The sequence below is a fragment of the Globicephala melas genome, chromosome 2, assembly GCF_963455315.2.
Source record: "Globicephala melas chromosome 2, mGloMel1.2, whole genome shotgun sequence".
Classification (NCBI taxonomy): domain Eukaryota; kingdom Metazoa; phylum Chordata; class Mammalia; order Artiodactyla; family Delphinidae; genus Globicephala; species Globicephala melas.
The window spans coordinates 59,240,328-59,263,874 of NC_083315.2; the positions used below are offsets into that span (position 1 = coordinate 59,240,328).

The 23,547-nt window shown below is 50.1% G+C and overlaps 1 protein-coding gene across 6 annotated transcripts in view; it reads right to left on the reverse strand.

Moving 5' to 3' along the window:
• LINGO1 (leucine rich repeat and Ig domain containing 1) overlaps positions 1–23,547 on the reverse strand; it is a 202,715-nt gene that overhangs the window by 61,330 nt on the left and 117,838 nt on the right. For all 6 annotated transcript variants that reach the window (XM_060293971.1, XM_060293972.1, XM_060293973.1 and 3 more), the window contains 2 exons: positions 19,418–19,584; positions 4,832–4,929 (listed from right to left, as the gene is read on the reverse strand). The gene's annotated coding sequence lies outside the window, so the exon portion shown is untranslated. The remainder of the gene's footprint in view (positions 1–4,831; positions 4,930–19,417; positions 19,585–23,547) is intronic.

Consider the following 23,547-nt stretch of genomic DNA (forward strand, 5'->3'; position numbering starts at 1 on the left):
CTGAAACCCAACCCCTCTCACCTCCCCTGTCACTGGGATGGATAGAACACAGGCATGGGAGCCAAGAGAGCAGCCTCCCAGGCTGACTCCACCTGCTAAGAGTTGACGCCGCGGGACACGTGATGAAACCTCGCTGAACCTCAGTTTCCTCATCTGGAGACGCGTATATAGAATACCAACCTTGCGGAATTGTGACAGCTCATAGGAGGCCCTCAACACTGTAGAGCTCCCATCATCCCTAACTTCCCTTTGTTTCTTCCTTCCACTCCTCCCACCTCTTCACACTCTAGCCCGAATCAATCTCCAAGTCTACCTATTCTCTGGACTTCCTAAATCTTTCCCCAGGCAAAGATCAATGGAATCAAACAGCAAGGCCTGGACAGACATGAGAGCAAGAGGACATTTGGCACAAGATAGAAGTGTAGCTTCAGAGCAGGGAGAAAGGACAGCTCACTCAATAAACAGTGTCCAAATAACTGGCTAGTCATTTGGGGAGAAACCATGTAGATCCCTATCCTCAAACATTCCGAATGAACTAGGTATTTAAATATTTTTAAATATCATAAAAACTAGAAAACAACATAAGAGAACTTTTCAAAACTCTTCAGTGGGTAAGGCCAGAAACTCTAAAGGAAAATAGTGACAGACTTGACCACGGGACAATTTAAAACTTTTAAGGAGTTAAAAAAAAAAACTCCATAAATTTAAATGACAAAAAAAACCCCACAAAACTGTGAAAAAAAAAATTTGCAACATATGACAGGCAAAAGGGTTAAATCTCTTACCCTCTTACAAATCAGTTTGCTCTTGCAAGTCAATAAGATGCATTGCACACACCCTCCCACCATCACTGAACCAAGGTCCCCTGTGACCTCCCCACTGCTAATGCATGATCAATGCTCAGTCTGCATCTTACTCCACCTTATGCTTGAAACATGTCTTGCCCTTGGCTTCCAGGATAGCATACCTGGCTCTCTTCCACCTCATTCATTGCATCTTCTCAGTCACCTTTTCCGTGCCTCCTCAGCTCCCTAACTTCGGACCAAAGGAGGCTCCAGGACTAGTTCTTCTCTTTTCTACCTATACTCAACTCCCTTGATGCTCTTATCCAATCCCATAGCTTTAAATGCTATCTTTATGCTGATGACCCCATATTTGTATCTGCAGCTCAGACCTAGCCCCTGAACTCCATCCTCACGTATCCATCTCTACTCAGATGTCTACTAGCATCTCACACTTTACATGTCCACAGCCAAGGCCTGCTCACAGGTATGCCACCTGGGCAGTCATACTGGGCCCTACACTCAGAAAGGTCCCAGGCTTAATTTAATGCTCTACTGTCACCACTTTGAAATTATTAATATTATTTTTTAAACAAAGGGCTACCCACTTTCATTTAGCTCTGGCCCCAAAACATTATGTAGCCAGTCCTATCCACAGCTGAGCTCTTCTCCTCCCTTACACCAAACCCACTTCTCTGCCCCGTCTCTGTTGATGGCAGCTCCATCCTTTTCCCTACTTGGGCCAAAACCTTTGGAGTCATTGTTATGGACTGAATGTTTGTGTCTCCCAAAATTCATATGTTGAAGCCCAACTCCCAATGTGATGGTATCTGGAGGTGGGACTTTTGGGAGGTAATTTGGGCTACATGAGGTCATGAAGGTGGCGCCCTCATGATGGTATTAGTGACCTTGTAAGAAGAGGAAGGGACACCAGAGCTTGGTCTCTCCGTGTGCACAGAAAGAAGTCGCGTAAGCACATAGCGAGATGGTAGTCATCTGCTAGCCAAGCAGAGGGTCCTCGTCAAGAACTGAGTCTGCCAGCACCTTGATCTTGGACTGCCCAGTCTAAAGAAGTATGAGAAATATATGTGTGTTGTTTAAGCCACCCAGCCTATGGTATTTGGTTATGGAAGCTTAAAATGACTAAGACAGTAATCTTTGGCTCCCTCTCTCTCTGACACACACACACCACCTCATCCAATCTGCCAGGAAATCCTATTGGCTCCACCATTAACAAGCACCCAGAATCTGCCCACTTCTCCCCACCTCCATCAAGACCCCCTGGTCCAAGCCCCCACCATCTCTTCCCTGGATCATTGCAACAGTCTACTGACGGATCTCCCTGCTTCCATTCTGGCCCCCTTCACAGTAGCTGGAATGATCTAGTTAAAATGAAATTCAGATCGTGTCATATCACTATTCAGAAACTTCCTTGTCTCCCTGCTTTCCCTGCTTCATTCTGAGTAAAAGCCAAGGCTTTAGGGTGGCCCACAAGGCCTTGCGTGATCTGGCTCTTGATCCCTCTCTGGTCGCACATCCCACTCTCTCCCTCCCTCACCCTGTTCCAGCCACACTGGCCTTCTCACTGAGCCCTGAACAGGCCAGGCCTCCTCCTGACTCGGGGTCCCAGACATTTGTGTGACTCATTCTCTCGCTTCCTACAGGTCTTTTCTTTACTGCCACATCCCAGTAAGGCCTTCCTGACTACCATATTCAAGTCACCCAACACCTCCCATCCCCTCACCTGCTTTATTTTTTTCTCCTTAGCACCTAATACTTATACTACACGCACTGTATTTCACTTGTTTATTTTCCCTTGGCTGTCTCTCCTTCACTAGAGCTCGTTCCATGGAGCAGCAGGGGATTTTTTTGATCAATTTTGTTCACTGTTAGGTCCCTAACCAAAACAGTACCTAACACGTAGTAGGTGCTCAATCAATGCTTACTGAATAAAGGGACAGATGAATAGAAAACTGAGCTGAGGGCGTGACATACATAGGCAATTCACAGATAAGTTGAAATGGCCAAAAAATGTACACAGATATGCTCAACTTCATTAGTGATCAAAGAAATGTAAAAGAAATCAGTTTTAACTATCAGATTGGTGGGGATTTAAGTGATTGATAATGTCATGGTTGGCAAGGGTGAAGGGAGGAGGCCTCTTGTACACGATAAGTGGGCACAAGTTTCTGCAGGTCGGTCTGGCCTATGGATCAAACCTTGAAATGTGCGTAACCTCTGACCCAGACAGTCTACTTCCAGAAACATTCCCAAAGGACCCATAACACAAGTGCACACAGAGGTACGAACTGGGAGGTTCTCTGAGTGAGGTTTATAAATAGTCAAACACTGGAAACAATCGAAATGGCCACCAACGGGATTAATAATTGATAAAATGATTTAAAGACCGTCCATACAATGGGCGTAAAAGGATAGAGAAGAAGGTTAGAATGATTTACACCATATATTAAGTGAAAAATCAAGTGACGGGGCAGTATATCTAGTGTGATCTCATGTTTTTCCTTTTAAAATATGTTTATAAGTACACAGAAAAAAGACGGAAAGGATATGATATGTGGAACTAGTTAGCAGTGGTTAGCCCTGGCGAGGAAGAGATTATGGGAAGGGGTTGAACTGCATGCTTTAAATACTTCTACATTGTTAGATAGATAGATTGATAGATAGATAGATAAACACATAGAGAACATGTTACCTGAACAGTTGGAAAAATGACTCCGCCTAAGGAGAAGACACTTCCTTTGTCTCCCCAAATGTTGAAGGATGCAGAAATAGGACATTCTAAGCCCTCATGATCTGGCCCTGCCTCATCCCTGATACCCCACCACCTCCACCCCAACACCCTCAGCATGCTGGGTTCCAAGCTCACGAGACCATTTTCTATTCCTAGATCCTCTCGCAGCTCTGATCACGGGCCCAAAGGCCTGACCAACCCCGCCCAGTGACCGCCTCAGCCTGAATTCTGCTGTCAGAGAGCCAGAGGGGAAGACAAGGACCCAAAGAGCACTCTTAACAGCCAGGACTGCTGCCCCAGCGTCCAGCAGGAACCCCTGGTCTCTGCCCCAGGGACAGCCTGCAGGACCTGGGAGATTAGCAAATACCATTGATTGTGGCCTGAGTAGACTCAGCCGCCCTTGGCTCCAGGGCACCCTCCACAGGCGCTGGATGCAGCTGATATGAGGGGACCAAGGTGAGCCCAGCACAGAGGACTGAACAGAGGAAGAGGGAGCCTGGGGTTTCAGCTCCCACTAGGGTTGCCAGATTTAATAAATAGAATTGTACGTCCCATGCAATATTGGGGACATACTTATGCTAAAAAAATAATTTGTTGTCTTTCTGAAGTTCAGATTTAACTGGACACCTTATATTTTTCCTGGCAAGCCTAGCTCCCACCACATCCCAGCCCTCGGGGAACTTGGCCCCAAGCAGAAAGACTCCCTCCACCTGGGGCTCCCAGGAGCAGCAGAGAAATGTCCTCTCTCAGACCCAACGACCGAGGGGATTAAAAGTGAGCAGGGCTGTTCTTGGTGCCGGAAAGAGCACCTCTGCTCTGAGGGTGTCCTGTAGAGAGCAGGGACCTTTTGGAGTAAGAGCCACCACTCACAGAATCACAAACATCAGGGTTGTGAGTACAGCGACTCTGGCAGGGAAAAGCCAGTGACAGCAACGGGTGAGAAACCTCAGATGCAAAACCTCCCACTGCCAAAGAAATTGGCGGGTGTGTACCGCGAAGGATCCGTAACAAACTGCAGACAGCGAACATGTGAGAGCCAAACGGGGGGCCTCTCAGTGTCCCAGGGAGGCGGCCTGGTGAGGATGGCTTGCTGCTGGAGTGGCCCACTTCTTGGAGGTCTGGGAACTCCTCCCCAGGAGGCCCTGCAGTGACTGGGGACTTCAAACCCCACGCTGTGCCCCTCCCCATTGCCCTGACACTGGCCCATTCAGCCGGGGCGGGGGTCCTTACACTTAGAGCCCTCCCACCCAGTGCAGGAACATAAGGCAGGGAGAGCCCCCCCTTGATCTCCCCCTACCTGGGTTAGACGGCACCAGGAGGCAAACAGATGGTCCTCTGGGGGCCCGAGGAGTGGCAGGAGGAGAAGCAGCCTGTCCGTCTCGGTCCCAGCATGCACTGTGGGAAGAGCAGGAAGGTTAGTGTGGACAAAGATGGGGCCTCTGCTACCCGGGCTGGGCTCGCCTCGGCATGGGTCCCCCAAGGCAGATCCTGACCCTCTAGCCCAGCGGGCTCAGCGCTGCCTCCCACCTCAGGGATGGGCCTTGTGGCAGCGGCCTCCCTACCGTCTCCCAGCCCCCTGGACTGCCCTCCCAGGCCTGGTGTCCAAGGGCCTGTTCGAACCCCTCCCTTCTCACCATCTCACACTGTCTTCAATAGGTCAGGCCCATCTCAGCGAGTCTTGTTCAAAACACACACACACACACACACACACACGCACACACACACCCCCCACACACACCAGAGGCAGCTCTACCTCGTTCTCTCTGAGGTTCCCTTTGCTACCCACGAAGTCTGTCCCCTGCCTCCTGGAAGCTTCACTCACATGTCCTCACCCCCAGCACCCTCAACCCAGGATGTCTGGCTTCTGTCCCACCACTGCCCACAATACCCTCAGCAAGGACCCCCACCTGCCCGTGCCAGTCCTCCTGCCCCAGCCTGCTGGGTCTCTGGCTGGCTGGCCACTCCCTCCTGTAGGAGGCTCCTGACACACACTCTCCTCATTTTCATCGCACCCCTTCATCACTCCTCCTTACACATGGTCACAAGCTGCTGTTTCCATCCTCCCCTCCCTTCTCCTCCCTGGGCCATCTCACTCACACCAGTGTTTCAATCACCCTCTATCTATGCCCCCCAGTAGCTCCCATCATGCCCAGAGGAGAGTGGAGGACCCTGACCTGTCTCCCACCCTCCCCTCTCCTCCCTCAGCTCCAGCCACAAGGGCCGCCCCACGGTTCTCTCTGCTTCCCTCCAGATCCACACAGGCCTGGCCCCTCTTCGTCCGGGTTCAGCTCAGGACACCTCCTCAGAAAGTCTTCCCTGACCACCATGTGCAGGAGCCCCTCCTTACCCGTGTCACACTACCTGATTGACTGATTTCTCATTTGGTTTTCCCTGTCTCAACAATCCCACAGTGAGCTTTATTGCCAGTCAGGTTAATTGAGGTATAATTTACTTGCAGCAAAATTTACCCTTTTCAGATAACAAATACTAGTGAGGATGTGAAGAAAAGAGAAGCCTTGTGCTCTGTTGGTGGGAATGTAAATTGGTGCAGCCACTATGGAGAACAGTATGGAGGGTCCTCAAAAAATTAAAAATAGAACTACCATATGATTCAGCAATTCCACTTCTGGGTATATATCCAGAGGAAATGAAAACACTAACTCAAAAAGATATATGCACTCCTGTGTTCACTGAAGCATTATTCACAATAGCCAAGATACGGAAACAATCAAAGTGTCCATCAATGGATGAATGGATAAAGAAGATGTGAGATATATATCTATGTAACAAAATATTATTCAGCCATAAAAAATAAGGAAATCCTACCATTTCTGACAACATGGATGGACCTTGAAGGCATTATGCTAAGTGAAATAAGTCAGACAAATACTGTATGTGGAATCTAAAAAAATAAAAATAAAAAAACAAACTCATAGGAAAGGAGATCAGACTTATGGTTATCAGAGGCAGAGGGTTGGGGGAGGAGGAATTGGAGGAAAGTGATCAAAACTTCCAGTTACAAGATAAATAAGTTCTAGGGACATAGAGTACAACATGAGGACTATAGTTAACACCACTGTCTGTTATATAGGAAAGTTATTAAGAGAGTAGATCCTAAGAGTTCTTATTTCAAGGAGAAAACACTTTATCTCTTTTCTTCCTCCTTTTCTTTCTATTGTACCTATATGAGATGATGGATATTAGGTGGTAATCATTTCACGATATATGTAAATCAAGCCATCATGCTGTATGCCTTAAATATATACAGTGATGTATGTCAATTATTTCTCAATAAAACTGGATCAAACTTTACCCTTTTTAGTGCACAGTTCTAAGCTTTGATAGCTGCATACTGCGTGTAACCACTATTGCAATTAAGATACAGAACAATTCTATTAACCCCCAGATCCAAAAATCTCCATGAGCTGTCCCTTTGTAGTCAACTTCCCCCACTCCCTACCTCTCACAACCACTGAACTGTTTTCTGCCTCTATAGTTTTGTCTTTTCCAGAATGTCATACAAATGGAATCATCTATATGTAGCCTTTTGAGTCTAGCTTTGTTCATTTATCAAATAATGCATTTGAGATTTACCTGTGTTGTTTCTTGTACCAGAATTTCATTCTTTTTTTTTTTTTAATTGCTGAGTAGTATTTGATTGTTTATCCATTCATTCACCAGCTGAAGGACATTGGGATTTTTTTTTCCAGTTTTTGGTGATTATGAATAAAGCCACTATAAATATTCGCATACAGGTTTTTGCATGAACATAAGTTTATATTTCTCTTGGGTAAATACCTAGCAGTAGGATTGCTGGGTTATATGGTAAGCATATTTTTAACTTTATAAGGAACTGCCAGACAGTTTTCCAAAGTGGCTGTACCATTTTGCATTCCCACCAGCAACATATAAGAGTTTCAGTTGCTCTGTATCCTCACCAGCACTTACTGTTGTCAATTTTGCAAGAGTCATTGTAAGAGATACGCAGTGGTATCTCACTGGGGTTTTAATTTGCACTTCCCTAATGACTAATGATGATGAGTGATTTTTTTTATGTGCCTGGTTTATTATTTTAGTACCATCACTATTTGAAAGTACCATCTTGATTTAATTATTTCTGTTTGTTTTCCATTTCTCCCATCATATGTGAGAACAGGGACCTTGGCATCTACTCCCCCAATATCTAGAAGATTATCTGGTACTGGATAATGATGATGATGATGATGATATCGAGCATTTATAGAGTCCTTATCTTGTGCCCAGTGCTGTTTTGGGTGCTTTACAAATATTAACTCATTTAATCCTCATAACCACCCTAAGAGAGACAGATGCTATCCCCTTTTTAAAGAGGAGAAAACAAAGGCAGAGAGAAGTAATTCACCGGTAGCTAATAAGGGACTGAGCCCAGCTTCAATCCCAGGTCTTCTGGAGTCAGAGTCTACAGTCATAATCAATACATTACCTGGCCCATAGCAGCCACATTTGCTAAAGGAATGAAAATGTGGAAGAAAGGCAACAACTTCAATCCAGCATGCCATGGACTGAATGTTTGTGTCCCCCCAAAATTCATATGTTGAAACCTGATCTCCAATGTGATGGTATTTGGAGGTGCAGCTTTGGGGAGGTGATTAGGTCATGAGAGTGCAGCCCTCATGAACGGGATTAGTGCCCTTATAAAAGAGACACTGGAGAACCCTGTCACCCCTTGTGCCATGTGAGCTCACAGCGAGAAGATGGGATCTATGAACCAGGAAGCAGGCCCTCACCAGATGCTGAATCTTCCAGCACCTTGATCTTGGATTTCCAGTCTCCAGACTGTAAGAATTAAACTACTGTTGTTTATAAGCCACTCAGTCTCCGGTATTTTGTTATAGTAGCCTGAACAGACTAAGACAGAGTGGCTTCTAGACGCCGCCTCTTGGATTTTCTCCCTCCAAGGCTGAACTCATTCTCACTCTCAATCCTGCTTCTCCTCCTAAAAAATTCATTTTATGTTGGTATGGCAGGTGTCCAATGGGGATAAGAGGGGTGAGGCTGAGTCAAACCTGGAGTCTGATGGTAGAGGGCCTGGGCCGGCCATGGGGCTTATTCATTCGCGGGGACTCTTCCTCAAAGCTTTTCCCATCAGTCCCTCCCACAAACCCTGGGCCTCCCCAGGAGGAGAGAATGAACAGGAAGTCATGGCCTTGGCAATTCTGAAACCCTTGCTCTGAGAGCACCCCATAAAACCCCTGCTACAGATAACTTTACTGCTCACTGAAGGTCTGGGCACATTTCCTCCATGCCCTCCCCCACACAGAATGTCCCCACACTTCCTCAGATCCTTCACAGGTAGTTGAGGCCATATGAGAAGTTCTGGCCAGTGGGCTGTGAACAAAAGTGATGTGTGTCACTGCTGGGCCAATGCATTTAGGAGCCAGTGTGTGCCTCTACCACTTTCTCTTCTTTGCCACAGTGGCTGAAGGAGGCCACAGGTTCCAGATGGGGCAGCTACCACATGGTGGAGCTTCTGTCAGCCTGGGTCCCTGTGTGACTAAATGGACCAGAGGCTGCCACCCTCCCCACTTCCCACATCGAACATGTAATGTGAATTCGTATGGTAAAGGAAGAAAGAAGAAAGGAGCCTTGTCGCATTAAATCACTGAGAGTTCAGAGAGAGCTTGTTCGTGCAGCACATCACTATGCTACCTACACCCCCACTGGCCACATGGGGGCGTATGGTTTGAGAACACGTTTGGATGACTTTCTGGGTGACAGAATTAAGCTCCATTTGGGAGCCCCTAAATGACTAGGATTTCAGTGGGGGATGGAATATCTCAATCACCAAGTTGAAAGGTTCCCCATTCGCAAGGGAAAGGGGGCAGCTCCAGGCCCTTTGGCAGGATCCACTAGCAGGCCCATCCCCATCTGGGGAAGAGAGGTGTGAGCCGAGGCAGCTGGGAGCATCTCCATGAGAGCTGGGGCCTTGGCCTACATTCAAGGGCTTGAACTTGACTTTAGAACAAAGGCTGGAGTGTCTTTAGAGCTTTATCCCTAACTCAGGTTTGGGACCAGCTCTCAGAAAGGCACTTGGACCCCAAACTGGTCTGTCCTGGATGGACAGTTTGGGGTCGGGGAGGGGGAAGGAAACTCCAACAGGGCCTTGGAGCCGCAAATGACAATGCACTGCAAGCTTAATTGTAGGTTTATATTTTGAACTTACTGACACTTTAGCAATGATCACCTTGAATGTTGTATGATCCTGTGGGACAACACAGGGAATAGGGAGAAGAGGCCTTCCCTCAAGATAAGAGTGGGGCGCTGGTAGACAATCTGAGGGGAAAGCCCTTAGTTCATATAAAGCCCCTGTGACTTCTTGCCTTTTCCAAGAAGTAAGATTTGGCTACAGTAAAATACACTGTCTCCTGCCACACACCCTCCAAACTGGTACAATACGGCTTCTTCGAGGCCATTAAAAAGACTTCTTGAGAACGAGCGCTGGATGCCGGTGTCAATCCTTGTCTACGTGCATCCAAAGGCCTGTGGTTTTGAAATGGGGCCAGGGTAGCTGGAAACTGTGGCCTTGCATGGCGCCCTGCAGGGGTACTGGGGTGGGGACTTGGATCAGAGGCAGGGGTGGGGTTGTTTAAAGTGTAGAAGCCCCTTGGGCAAAGGTGGACTTGGTGAAACCCAGGGACCTGGGGACAGGGGCTTCTAAAAGAGCAGTCGTAAGAAATCCTCTCTCAGAGCCTTTGGGGGTGGGGGGCCTGCAGTTGGGTGTGGCTGTTCCCTGGGAAGGACTGAAGCAAGTTTTGCCATCATTTTGGCTAAGAATAAAAGGGTGTGACTGGGCTTCCCTGGTGGCGCAGTGGCTGAGAGTCCGCCTGCCGATGCAGGGGACACGGGTTCGTGCCCCGGTCCGGGAAGATCCCACATGCCGTGGAGCGACTGGGCCCGTGAGCCATAGCCGCTGAGCCTGCACGTCCGGAGGCTGTGCTCCGCAACGGGAGGGGCCACACAGTGAGAGGCCCGCGTACCGCAAAGAAGAAAAAAAAAAAAGGGTGTGACTGATACAGTTCAACTGAAAACAAAATCCCCCAAAGAAACAGGCAATAACTGCTCCATTCTTTACCACGAGGGTTTATTTACTTGGGGGGTTATTTTTTTTTTTAATTTTATTTATTTTTTTGGCTGCGTTGGGTCTTCATTGCTGCACGTGGGCTTTTCGCTCTAGTTGTGGCGAGTGGGAGCTACTCTTTGTTGCGGTGCGCGGGCTTCAGTAGTTGTGGCACGCAGGCTGGCACACGGCCTCTAGGGCACAGGCTCAGTAGTTGCGGCGCCCAGGCTTAGTTGCTCCGCGGCATGTGGGAATCTTCCCGGACCAGGGATTGAACCCATGTCCTCTGCATTGGCAGGCGGATTCTTAACCACTGTGCCACCAGGGAAGTCCCTATTTGGGGATTTATTTACTTGGGGGTTTATTTTGATGATGAGAAATCCATAATGATAAGTTTGGTGATTTCAGTGAGGTTTTTTAGCATAGGAGAAAATCTAAATTGGGTGCAGACCTGAGATTTTAACACAACTTGGACACCTTGCACCTACCCTCATGACCACAGGATCTGCTTAGATATGCTAGCGGTAAGGAACTGTGCCCAGAATTTGCTGTGCTTTCTGCTTTTGTTTCCTACAGGCAAGTTTCCTGAGAATTACTCATCCTGGGGTCAAGGATCCAGCGATGGCTTGCGGCTAGAGTGGAGATTTGGCTGGGCTGGCGTCAGCTCAGACCCCTGGCTCGAAAGTAAACTTGAGGATCCCCACTCAGGGAGGAAGGGGTTTTAGATTTGGACCTTATGGTCTGGTATCCAGAGGCCTGGGCAATGTTGGGATGAACGCATTGGCTCATGGAGAATGCCTGACTAGAACTGCTTGGGGGAGGATTCCGTGAGCGCGACACGAATCGTTTTCCCCTGAATGGTTTTTGCTGACTGACTGGGCTTTAATTCACTGTCTGCTAAGGGTTTGGGGGATGAAAACAGAGGAAGAAGTTTCAAAGGCAATTTTTTTTTTTTTTTTTTTTGTGGTACGCGGGCCTCTCACTGCTGTGGCCTCTCTCGTTGCGGAGCACAGGCTCCGGACGCGCAGGCTCACGGGCCCAGCCACTCCGCGGCATGTGGGATCTTCCCAGACCGGGGCACGAACCCGTGTCCCCTGCATCGGCAGGCGGACTCTCAACTACTGCGCCACCAGGGAAGCCCAAAGGCAAATATTGAAAGAAGTTCCTGTGGGGAATTGAGGAAGAGCTGGCACAGGAGAGAGGTGGCAAGTGGAGGAAGGATGGAGAGGGATGGGAGAGGGTAAAGGGGCACAGACATCACCATCTCATCGCAGTCACCATAGACAGCATCCTGAGAGCTCCGCCCTCACTGGGCTAAGCACTTCCCATGCAAGAACATGTTCAATGCCCACCAGCACCCTAGGAGGTGGTACTGTCACTGTGTGCATTTTCAGGATGGGGATACCGAGGTACAGAGAGGGGGAGTAACTTGCCTTATAAGGAATGGGGCTGAGTTTCAAACCCAGGCAGTCAGGTTCCAGCACTCATCCTAAGAGTCCCTGATGAAACTGGGTTGGTCAGGCTAGAAATGGATGAAAGGCTCCTCAATGCCATTGGCAGGAATTCTGTCTGTGGGGGGTTAGATCTAAGTTGTCCAAAATATCCCCTTTCTGACAGTCACTAGCTCTGTGACCTTGAGCGAGTTACTTACACTGAGTCTGCTTCCTTATCTGTAGAACATACTTTATATGGCAGTAAAGATTACAGAGCATGTGTGAGTGTGTGCGCGTGTGTGTGTGTGTGTGTGCGTGTGTGTGTATGTGTTGCCTTGTACAGTACTCGGTAGAGAACAGGAATTCCACAAAAAGTAGACACCCCTCCTCCCTGCCATGGAGCCACAGCACAGATGTGCTAGTCTCCAGAACTTCCAAGCATGGACATGGGCATGGACCTGTATATTCATGTATGTACTCATATATCCACATGTCCCTGCCTGGGGGAGCACTCACGTGCACAGGCATGCATTTCCCTCCCTGGTCCTGTCCCTAACTCAGGCTCGTGGTGCTATCAGCCATGCAGTCCGCAGCCAAACACCCAGATGTCACTCTCGAGTCCTTTCTTTCCCTCTCTCACCCTCACATCCTCTCCCCATAGTCAGCCAATTCCTGAATATTTCTCAAACTCCTCCTCTCCCGGTTCTCCCTCACTCCCACCCCAGCTGGCTTGCAGTCCTCCCTCCACCCACCCTCCACACAGTGGCAACCAGAATGACCTTTCCCAGTCACAAATTTGACCTCACCCCCGCTCCGCTTAAAAGCATTCCAGGAAGCCTGGCCAAGCAAGACGTGAAACTCAGAAGCCCTAAGGAGAAGTCTGACAGATTTGACAGAATAAAGATATCAAGCTTCTGTATGGCCAAAGATACCATAAACAAAGTTAAAAAGACAAACAGCGGACTAAGGGAAATATTTCCAACACGATAACAGACGAACATTTTAAAATTCCTAATATACTAAAAGCTCCTTTTTACCAATAAGAAAAAGGCAAAAAGAAAAGAAAAATAAGCAAAGGATGTGAATAGTTAATTCACCAAGAAGAAAATACAAATGGCCAATAACCACATGAAAAGATGCTCAGCCTTACTGGGGAGAAGGGAAGTGAGTGTTGAAACCACAGTGAGATGTTCTCCTGGATCGGCAAAAATTAAAAAGCTTGATAATGTTCAGTGAGAGGATGGCTGGGGAAATGGCTACCTGCAGATACCAAGGGTGGCCCAACCTTTTGGAAGAGCAATGTGACAGTAGCTATCAAAATTTAATAAGCATACCTTTTGCCCTGGCAATTCCACATCTAGGAGTCTATCCTATAGAAAGGCTTACACGTGTCAGCCAAGGTATATATACAAGGATGTTCACTGAAGCATTATTTGCAAGAGTGAAAAATTGAAGACCACCCAGATATCCATCAACCCAGGACTAGTTACATAAATTACGTTATGTCCAAACAATGGAGTATTAGGCAACAATTAAAAAGAACATGGGAGATCTGTATGCGGTGACACTGACAGATGCCCACAACACACTGGTAAATGGAAGTTGTAGAGTAATGTGCATAATACAATTCCATTTCTTTTTTCAGATAATATACAATAAGTGTGTTTATAAAAGCACAGAAAAACTTCTGGAAGGAGGCATACCAGACCAACAATAGTGGGACCTCGGCAAAATGAGATCTAAGGGCAAAGAGGGAACTTCCCTACTTAATAGGACACACTTCTATATTGTTTCAATTTTTGCATGAGCAAACATTGCTTTTGTGGTAAAAAAAAAAAAAAAAAGGAAAGGAAAAAAGAAGAAAAATACTCCATCCATGGCCCCTCACTGGCTGTAAGAGAAAGTCCAAACTCCTCGGGGTGGCCCCTAAGGTCCCTCAGGACACAGCCCTTGTGTGCCACCAGCCTAGGTCTCCCCTTGTCCCATTCTTTGCCTAAGTCTAGATAGACAAGCTCAGCTCCCTTTTAGTCCCCCAGACTGCCTCTGGGCCTCTGTCCCTGTGGTTCTATCTTCCCGCAGTGTCCTTTCCTGCCTCCTGTGCCTTATATTTCGAGTCGTTTCTCGTGTGTCGCCACCTTCTGGAAACTCTCCCTGAACATTCCCCCACACTCTGCCTTCTCTCTCCCTCCCAGCAACGGTGACAGCCAACAACCAGGGAGCACACATGTGTCTGTGTCGGGGCTGTGCTGTATGCTTGCATTGTACTGATTTCTTCAATCCTCATAGCAACCCTAGGAAGGTCTGTCATCACCTCATTTAACAGATGAGGAAACTGAGGCAGAGAGGGGTTACCCAACTTGCTCAAAGTCACACAGCCAACAATCAGCAGAGCCAGTGAGTGGTCCGGGCAGGGCACCCGTGCAGCCCCCCAACAGCGCTCAGCACAAAGTAGCTATACCTGCCAGGCTTCAAGACTTGCCTGGGAGTCTCAAAGTTGGGGTTTGTCTTGTTCTTGCCCCCAGAACCTGGGCAGGTCAGGCGTGCACAGGGAGGTCTGCTGGGCCTGGAAGCCAGCCCCCAACGCCACCCAGCCAGGGCTAAAGGAAGCAGCTGGTCTCCTCAGGGAGCTCGGGCGGCGGTGAGGAAGGGGGCTGGGACCAGCGCAGCTGGGGGCCAGCTGACCCAGGACTGCTGAGGAAAGGGATGGTTTGTGGACCTGCAGCCCCACCTGAGGCGGGTACCCAAGCTACTCCCCGCACACCTACTGTGTGTCAGGCCCTGGGGGTAACGGGCCAGGGAAGCCGGGGGCCAGGAGACTACTCTGCCCTCCACGTGCTGTAAAGCCAGACACATGGAGGCCAGGAGCCTAAGAGAGGGACAGGCCAAGAGCCGTTGGAATGTGCTCGCAGGAGCGGGAGCCTGGCTTCTTATTGGGATGAAGCAGACAGGGGGTCTCCATGAAGGAAGTGGCACCTGGGCCCAGCCTAAAAAGATGAAGGGGATCTGGGCAGATGGAGTTGGGAAGGGAACTCCGGGGGGCTGGAACAGCTGGAACAAGGGCCTGGGGGTAGGCAGGTGTGCGGAGCATTGGGGAAGAGTCACTGGTCTTGGCTAGAGCACAGGACAAGTAGGGAAGCAGCAGTGGATGCAGGGGCAGGGGTGCTGGGGGCCCTTGCAGGGGCAGATGCCTGCAGGTGAGGAGGGGGCACTCTGGAGCGGGTGGATTGCCTACGATCGGAACCTGGCAGGCAAATCCACCTTTGCAGTTAGCTGCAGGACAGTGGCTTAGCTCTCCACCTCAGTGCCCTCATCTAGAAAGTCATGCACCTTCCTAGACTGCTGAGAGAATTCAATGAGACAGTGATTTGAAGCACCTGGGACCCAGGGAGGGGGGATGGCCGCGTCTGGCGGGGGCGCCGTGCCCAAGGAGGCCAAGGTGGCTCGCGGGGCATCTGCCCGTGTGATGTGAACTTGTGGGGGCAGATGAGCCACAGGGCCTCCCAGCCCAGCAAAAGTATTCACATACTATCCCTGTGTTTAAAGTATAAACTCCAGGTAATGTCATTTCACACTCTGCACCTTAAAGAGACACGAGAGGCAGAGCCCCACGATCTTGAGCAGGTCCCTGCCCCTCCCAGGGCCTCAGTTTCCCCATGCGAGTGGTAGGTGACTGGTCGGGTGGCTTCTCCAGGGCTGGTTATTCAGAAGGGGTTGAGCCATGGAAGGAGGGAACTGGGGGGGCAGGGGGAGGTGCAGAAATCCAGAGGGTGGGATTCAGAGAGGGGAGGAGTGGGGATGGAGGAAGGAGAAGACCCTCCTTCCTGGGGCTAGTCCCCTACCCAGCCAAGGCCCTCCTCACACCCGCTACTCCGAGGCCCACCAGCCCCCGCCCGTGCCCGGGTCGTATTCACTCAGTTCGGGGTGGAGAAGTTGGAAGAAGAGGAGCCCCTACCTCCCAGGGCAAGTTACTCGCGGGAACAGTGGTGTGCAGGCCCGGAGACAAGTAAGACCTGCGACCATGCCCCACTGGGCTACTTCAGGCGGAGGGTCATTAGGCAAGTCCCCGCACGTCTCCATTTCCTCTTCTGTGAAATGGATAAAAATGCTTTCCTTGTAAGTACTATGGCCAGCCCAGTGCCCAGCACACCACCAACCTGCCCCAGAGGTGAGGCCTTTGGCTCACCAGGAGCTGAGCACGCCCTGGGGGAGTCACAGCCAGCTCTTGGAGGCGGGGAGAATCACTCACCCTAGGCACCCCCAAGACCCCCACGGGTGCCGTCCTCCTCATCGCTCACAGGGACCCTATCTTAGCTGCTTCCCCACTGGCCCATCTCCAGCACCTCCCCCTCCCACTTGCTGCCAGAGGAAGGCTTCAAGTGAGGCCCACTTCGACTCTGATCACTCGGCCGTCATTGAATGCTTGCTTGCCACCTCCCCCACCAGCCCTGTGGGCAGGAACCACATCTGATTCATCTTATCCATTGCAGAGTGTGGGGTCTGGCACAGGAGTCCTGCCCACAGGCAGCAGAGCTAGCAGTGGGAACGAACAAACACGACCATTCACCCCTCCCACCCGGCACCTGTTGCTCTACTGAGTATCCGTGACAATGCTGGGCCCAGTGTGGGGCTGGGGTCAGAGCTTAGCGTGGGACCAGGATCAAGATTCAGTCTGCACAAGATCGGGCTCAGTGTGGGGCTGGGATCAAAGTTCAGTCTGTCCAGGATCAAGGCTCAGTGTGGGGCTGGGGTCAGAGCTTAGCGTGGGACCAGGATCAAGATTCAGTCTGCACAAGATCGGGCTCAGTGTGGGGCTGGGATCAAAGTTCAGTCTGTCCAGGATCCAGGCTCAGTGTGGGACTTGGGTCAGGGTTCAATGAAGGAAGTTTTCTGCCCCCTACCGTGAAGGGCTCAGGACTTCTCGCAGCCTTACCCACTGCTTTGAAAACAACCTATCCTATCCCTGGGGTGCTGGGGCCTGTCTTCTGAGTCTCCACTGTGCCCACCCTCTACTCAGGCAAGGCCTGTCCTCTGCTCCACTCCAGGCGGCTATGCCGGGATTGCCATACTCACTATGCCCCAGCCGCCACCTGACTCCTACAGAAGGGGCTCAAGGCAGGAAGTGCTTCCTTGCATCCTTAACTGGCCTTCAGAGACACAGCAGGACAGTCAGCCTTCTGGCATGAATGCATTCCTAAGCCTAAGAGAAGCGGTTTGTGAGTTAGCGCAGATTTTTCTATTATCCACCCCACTGTCCCCACTCCATTAGCCCAGAGGATCCAGTGCCAACAGAGGTCTGGCCCAGGTCTGGCTGAACATGAAGGTGAAAGTGTCAGCTGGTACATGGCCGTGAGATATGCCACCCAAATACCTCCTCCTATCACAGTGCCTGAAATCCCTCCTTTGTGCTCCTTGCTTTAAGTAACTCTTGCTGACCCTCCTCGGAAACCTCCATCCTGAATCAGTTTTCAGCTGGGTGCGGGGACTGCTGGATCCCTCAGCCCTGGGCGACTCAGGTCTAGCCCAGGTCTGGCACTCACAGGGCTCAGAAACGGGAGCTGAATCAGAGACTGGCCTGAGTGGGCATCGGAGCTGGGCAGAAGGCTGCGCCCGCCCCTCAGCAGCCCCACTCACCCAGCCAAACCCTCTACGACTACTCTGCCTGCTACTCTCAAGCAGAGGGTCAAGCTGGTTTGCTGGAAAGACACATGGTTCTAATTTTAATTAATTAAAGAAAAAATCTAATCACTGCATTAAACTTCTCATTACTCCACTTGAATACCCTTTAAGTAAATTTAATTACCAGAGGGTTGGGTTTCCTAGCCTCTTTCATTAGCTTCTGATAAGATGAGGAATGGGAAGGGAAGAGGGTGGGAAACAGAACGATGCCATTTTTAACCCAAGGAGGGCAAGGTGGGCATTGTACTGGGGCTACCACGGTCAGGCTTTGGTGCCGCCCTGAGGACAGGCTTGGCCTTGGGCCTGGGGAGACCCCCACTCCAGCTGCTTCTAGAAAGGAAAAGGCCTAGCATTTGGCTGCAGTCAGCACTGAATGCTTCATTTATGGCCACTCTTGGTTATTTATACCCCACCTCCTTCTAAAAGAGTTTGAGGCTGCTAAGAACAGCACAAACTGAAACATAAGAGAAGAGATCAGAACAAGGGAAAAATATGAGAGAGAAGAAGATGAAGCCAATGGCAAGACTACTGAGCAACTGCATGCCACAGCATCCTGAGCACTTATCAGAAATGGGCCACGAACCAGCTATGAGCTTCCTAGCAGCCAAGGCAAAGAGAGCAACACATCTTGGCACTAATGCAGTAACCAATAGAGTATTCATAAGGAAATGCACACTGAGCCTCAGGCTTTCCATCTGTAAAAAGGGTGGAGCTGGCGGATGAACTAAAGGAAATAACCATTGGCTGGAACAGTCAGCAAAGGTTTCCTAGAGAAGGAGAGACCTAAACTGGGCCTTAAAAAAAAGGATAGGGCAGGGGCTTCCCTGGTGGCGCAGTGGTTGAGAGTCCGCCTGCTGATTCAGGGGACACGGGTTCGTGCCCCGGTCCGGGAGGATCCCACATGCCGCGGAGCGGCTGGGCCCATGGGCCATGTCCGCTGGGCCTGCGCGTCCGGAGCCTGTGCCCCGCAACGGGAGAGGCCACAACAGTGAGAGGCCCGCGTACTGCAAAAAAAAAAAAAAAAAAAAAAAAGGATAGGGCAGACTCATCTATAATAATCATTTGTTATTTGCCTCCCCCAGTTGGAGGCATCTCTTCCTGCCAGCAGGACCCTGAGCTTCCTTTAGGAAACACTCTCCCCCTCATTCCTGGTCACATGGTTGGGGAAGGACAGACCCTTATCCCCAGCCCATCCATGTTTCCAAGCCCTGCGGACCCAATTAAAGGAGCAGGACGATCTTAATCCTGCCAATAGGGCCCAAGAGATCAACCCCAGGACTTTTATTTGTTCTATCAGGAAAGCAGATTTTGTCTCTAGCCCAGACCCCAGATTTCAACCTGGTAGCATGTTGCCCCAGAAACTGCTGGCATGTGAAAAGCCACTAGGAGTGGAGCCATCACCAAAAAAGAGAAGCAGAGACATACAGACAGAAAACAGATCCTGTTCACATTGTTGAAACCACTGGATCAAGCCCTGCCTGAAGCCCAACCTACCGCTGGACACTTCAGTCACATGAGCTGATCATTTAATTTTATTGAAATAAGATTTTTGCTACTTGCAACCAAAGGGATCCTGACAGAGACAGTGTTCAGAAATGTATCCTTCCTGTTCCAGAGAGCAAGACGGCTCAGACATCCCCAGGAGCTAGGGAGTAGGCAGGGTGGGTATGCCACCTACCGTGACCGCTATTGCGCCTGCTGAGTCCTGAAGCTTGAGGAGTCCCTGCGGCGCAGGCTGAGGTGAGGAACAGGCGTGGGATCAGGTGCAGGGGCTGGACAGGGCCAGAGCCCTGGAACGCCGGCAGGAGGCAGACTCAAGGCAGCCAGGACATGGCTGTGGGGTCCCTAGAAAAAGGAGAAGCAAGAGTGAGCAGTACAGTTAACATGGGGGACAGAGGGGCACAGGGCGTAAGGCAGATGGTGGCCACACCTTGACAAAGGTGAGACCAAAGTCAGCCAAGTTTACCTTCACCTCCTCACATCTTGTATCTCATTTCCCCTATTTACTGCCCCCTTCCCCTGGAGTACCTTGAGGCTGTAGGAGAGCATCTGTAGAAGGCCTTCCCTCTGAAGAGAAGGGAGGGCTCTGGGGCAGGCATGGCTGGAATCCATGTGCCAGAGTGTATGTGCCTGGTGTGGGGAGAGGGCGGGGGAGCTTTACCCTCAGTACTGTGGACTCATTTCTCACAGTTCCTCTCCCAGTGCGTGCCCAGAACTAGGCCTAGGGCAGCCAGAATAGGACAAAACTGAGTGAGGCAGCCGCCTCCTTTGATATCTGGTCTGGACTTCTAAAAGAATCCTAGAGAGGACAATGCTTAACCCAAGGGCATGAACGGTGGCGTTCCAGGCATAGGCAGAGAGCAGTGCAGGCCCTCCAAGTGCCTTCCTCTTTGAGGAACCAGGAAACCAACTACTCTGGCTTCACACCAGCCTCCCTTGGGCACTGTCCCTGGCTGGGGGGCCACCCCTCGAGGGGCCCACACTCTTCTGCAGCTTCTCTCTGAGACCAAGCTGGGACCTTTGGGGAGACAAAGAGGGTGAGGATATTTCAGACTCAGGACACTGCCAGAGGTCCTGGGCTTTGGAAAGTCACTAAGCCTCTTTAGGCCCTTAATGAATCCTCTGATCTAAAGGATGCTGGCTTTCTTCCCGGCTCCAGAAAAAGGCATGATGACAGAGATCTTGAATCACAGAACACTGGGCTGATTGGATCTCTAGAAACGTCTCTAGACCAGCACAGTCGAATAGCGCTTTCTGCAATGATGAATGTGTTCAGTACCTGTGCTGCCCGATACGGTAGCCACTAGCCACACGCGGATATTGGAATGTGGATAGTGACACTAAGAATCTGATTTTTTTCCTTTTCTTTTATTCATTTGTATTTAAATCAAAATAGCCACATGTGGCTAGTGGCTTCCACATTGAATAATACAGCCCTGGACCAACACTTGCCCTAAAAAAATTTCTAAATTTTTTTAGAAAAACACATACACAAAAACGAAAACATTCAAACTGAAGCTATTGATGCATCCAAGAGACCTCGACTGTGAACGTAATCCACCTCCTGGCAGTCCCTGGCCACAGTACCCAGAGAAAACTGAGGTCCAGAGAGGAGAAGGGATTTGCTCAGGGTCACATAGAGAGCGGCAAAGGCAAAACCCAGAACTTAGGTCCTCAGACTCCTAGCCCCCGCTCTCCACGGCACCCGCTGCCCTTCCCATGGTGGCCTTATGTTCTCCCATCTTGCTCAGCACTGTCACGGAGTGTCTTGCTGCCCCACTACCCAAGCTGCTGCTCCTGGGGCAGGGTATCAGGCCGCTTTTGAAGGGACCTAACTCTCCCAGACACTGCTGCTGTCCCAGCCCCCAGCACCCCCGCAAAGCAGCCTCAGTGACTAGCCCTGAGGTTGGCTGGGGAAATCATCTATCAGAGAAGAAGTGCTCTGGGCACAGAGCTGTTCACTGCAGGGTTACTAATAACACCAAAATGCTGGAAGCTGCCTAAACATCCCACACTGGAGATGACAGAGTGCATCATGACACCTCTGTTGGATGGAATATTACACAGCCATTAAAAATGATAAATACAGGGCTTCCCTGGTGGCGCAGTGGTTGAGAGTCCGCCCGCCGATGCAGGGGACACGGGTTCGTGCCCCAGTCCGGGAAGATCCCACATGCCGCGGAGCGGCTGGGCCCGTGAGCCACGGCCGCTGAGCCTGCGCGTCCGGAGCCTGTGCTCCACAGCGGGAGAGGCCACAACAGTGAGAGGCCCGCGTACCACAAAAAAAAAAAATGATAAACACAGAGACTGGTAGCAGAACAGAGCAATGTTTACCTAACAATATTGAGCAAGAAAACAGAAAATGGATGAGGGTGGGGCTGGGTTGCAGCGGTGTGCAGGTCTCTGGGCTCACGGAGCCCACTTATATCTATTACCCCCAGCCCGCACCGCAGCATCACGACCTCCAGATTTCCTAACCATTCTACAGATGCAGGAGCTGAGGCTTCGAGAAGCCACACACATATGCCAGGTTACATGGGGAGTGAGGGCAGAGTCGGGGCTCAAACTCTTGATTTCTGACTCTAAGGACAGACTTCCACTGCTGCCTCTTTGTGCCATGATGGTGGCATTAATGGTGCCCTTTCTTTTCTATTAATTAACTCATCCTGTTTAACAAAAACACATTCTAAGTGCTTTACAAATGTTGGCCCATGTGGTCTGTACAACAACTGTACGAGGAGCAATTTATACTCTTATTTTTGGGATCAGGAAACTGAGGCACAGAGGTCAAGGGCCACTTCTACTTCCCACATGTTCTGCAAGCTTCCAGTATTGTCTTCACAGGAAAAGGGTAAGGGGGCAGGGAGGGAACAGCTGTTGACTTGGAGCAGTAGAAATACAGATGTGTGTGTGTTTTCCCTTTTTAATTGCATGGAAATTCTTTCTGTAGCAATTGAAAGAAAAAAAATTCCAGAAGTAAAACATGGTATCAAAAAATTTTTTTAGAAAAACACATACACAGAAACGAAAACATTCAAACTGCAGCTACTGATGCATCCAAGAGACCTCGACTGTGAATGTAATCCACCTCCTGGCAGCAACGCTCACGTCTCCAGGCTCTCCTGCCAATTTCCTGACCTCGGACTACTCCCTCCTGCCTGGGTGAGATCCTCACCTCAGAGGGCAGCGGGGAGCAGCTCTGTACGGAGGTGGACTTCAATAAACACCTCCTGGCACCCCTTGGCACAGCACAGCAGGCCAGCAGACAGGCCTCAGAGCGCCAGCTGCCTGCAGTGCTGCTGTCGCTGGCCGGGGCTGACCTCAAGAGGCCAAGATATCCAGTCCTCTGCCTCCAGCCCCAGGCAGCCCCATTCTACAAGTGAAGCAACTGAGGCCCAAAGGTAAAAGACCTCGTCAGAGGTCACACTGCTACTGAACAGGGAAACGAGTGTGTGCACATGCACGTGCATGCATACAGCCCACATGTGCACATGTGTGTCTCCCATATGTGCAATGCTTCAGGCCCAGGCACCCTCAAGCCTATAATTAAAAGGGCAGGTGATCCCCGGCTTATACACACACACACACACACCAATTATTACATTATTAACTGCTACCATATCCACAATTGTATTTCTATTTCTCCTTTACATTTTTCTCTGTTATTTTCATTCTGTCACCAAATACTTATTGGGCACTTACTATATAGTAAGTATACTATAGGTGCTGGAGATACAGTGGAGTACCCCTCATGGGGATGGGGGGCACAGATGATAAGCAAATAAATAAGCAAATAAAGGAACAAGATAATTCCAAAGAGTGACAAGTGCAATTAAGAAAATCGAGCCTGGTAATGTGAGAGAGAGTACCTGGGATGAGGCTAAGGGGTCACTCTAGCTGGAGAATCAGAGGAGGCCTTTCTGCAGAGGTCACATCTGAATTTATACGTGGACAATAAGAACTCAGTCACTCCTAGAGCAGCAGGAGCAAGGCAAAGAGCAGTGTGGGGGGCTTCCCTGGTGGCGCAGTGGTTAAGAATCCACCTGCCAATGCAGGGGACACGGGTTTGAGCCCTGGTCCGGGAAGATCCCACATGCCGTGGAGCAACTAAGCCCGTGCGCCACAACTGCTGAAGCACGCGCGCCTAGAGCCCGTGCTCCGCAACAAGAGAAGCCACCGCAATGAGAAGCCCGCACACTGCAACGAAGAGTAGCCCCCACTCGCCGCAACTAGAGAAAAGCCCGTGCGCAGCAACAAAGACCCAATGCAGCCAATAAATAAAATATTAAAAAAAAAAAAAAGAGCAGA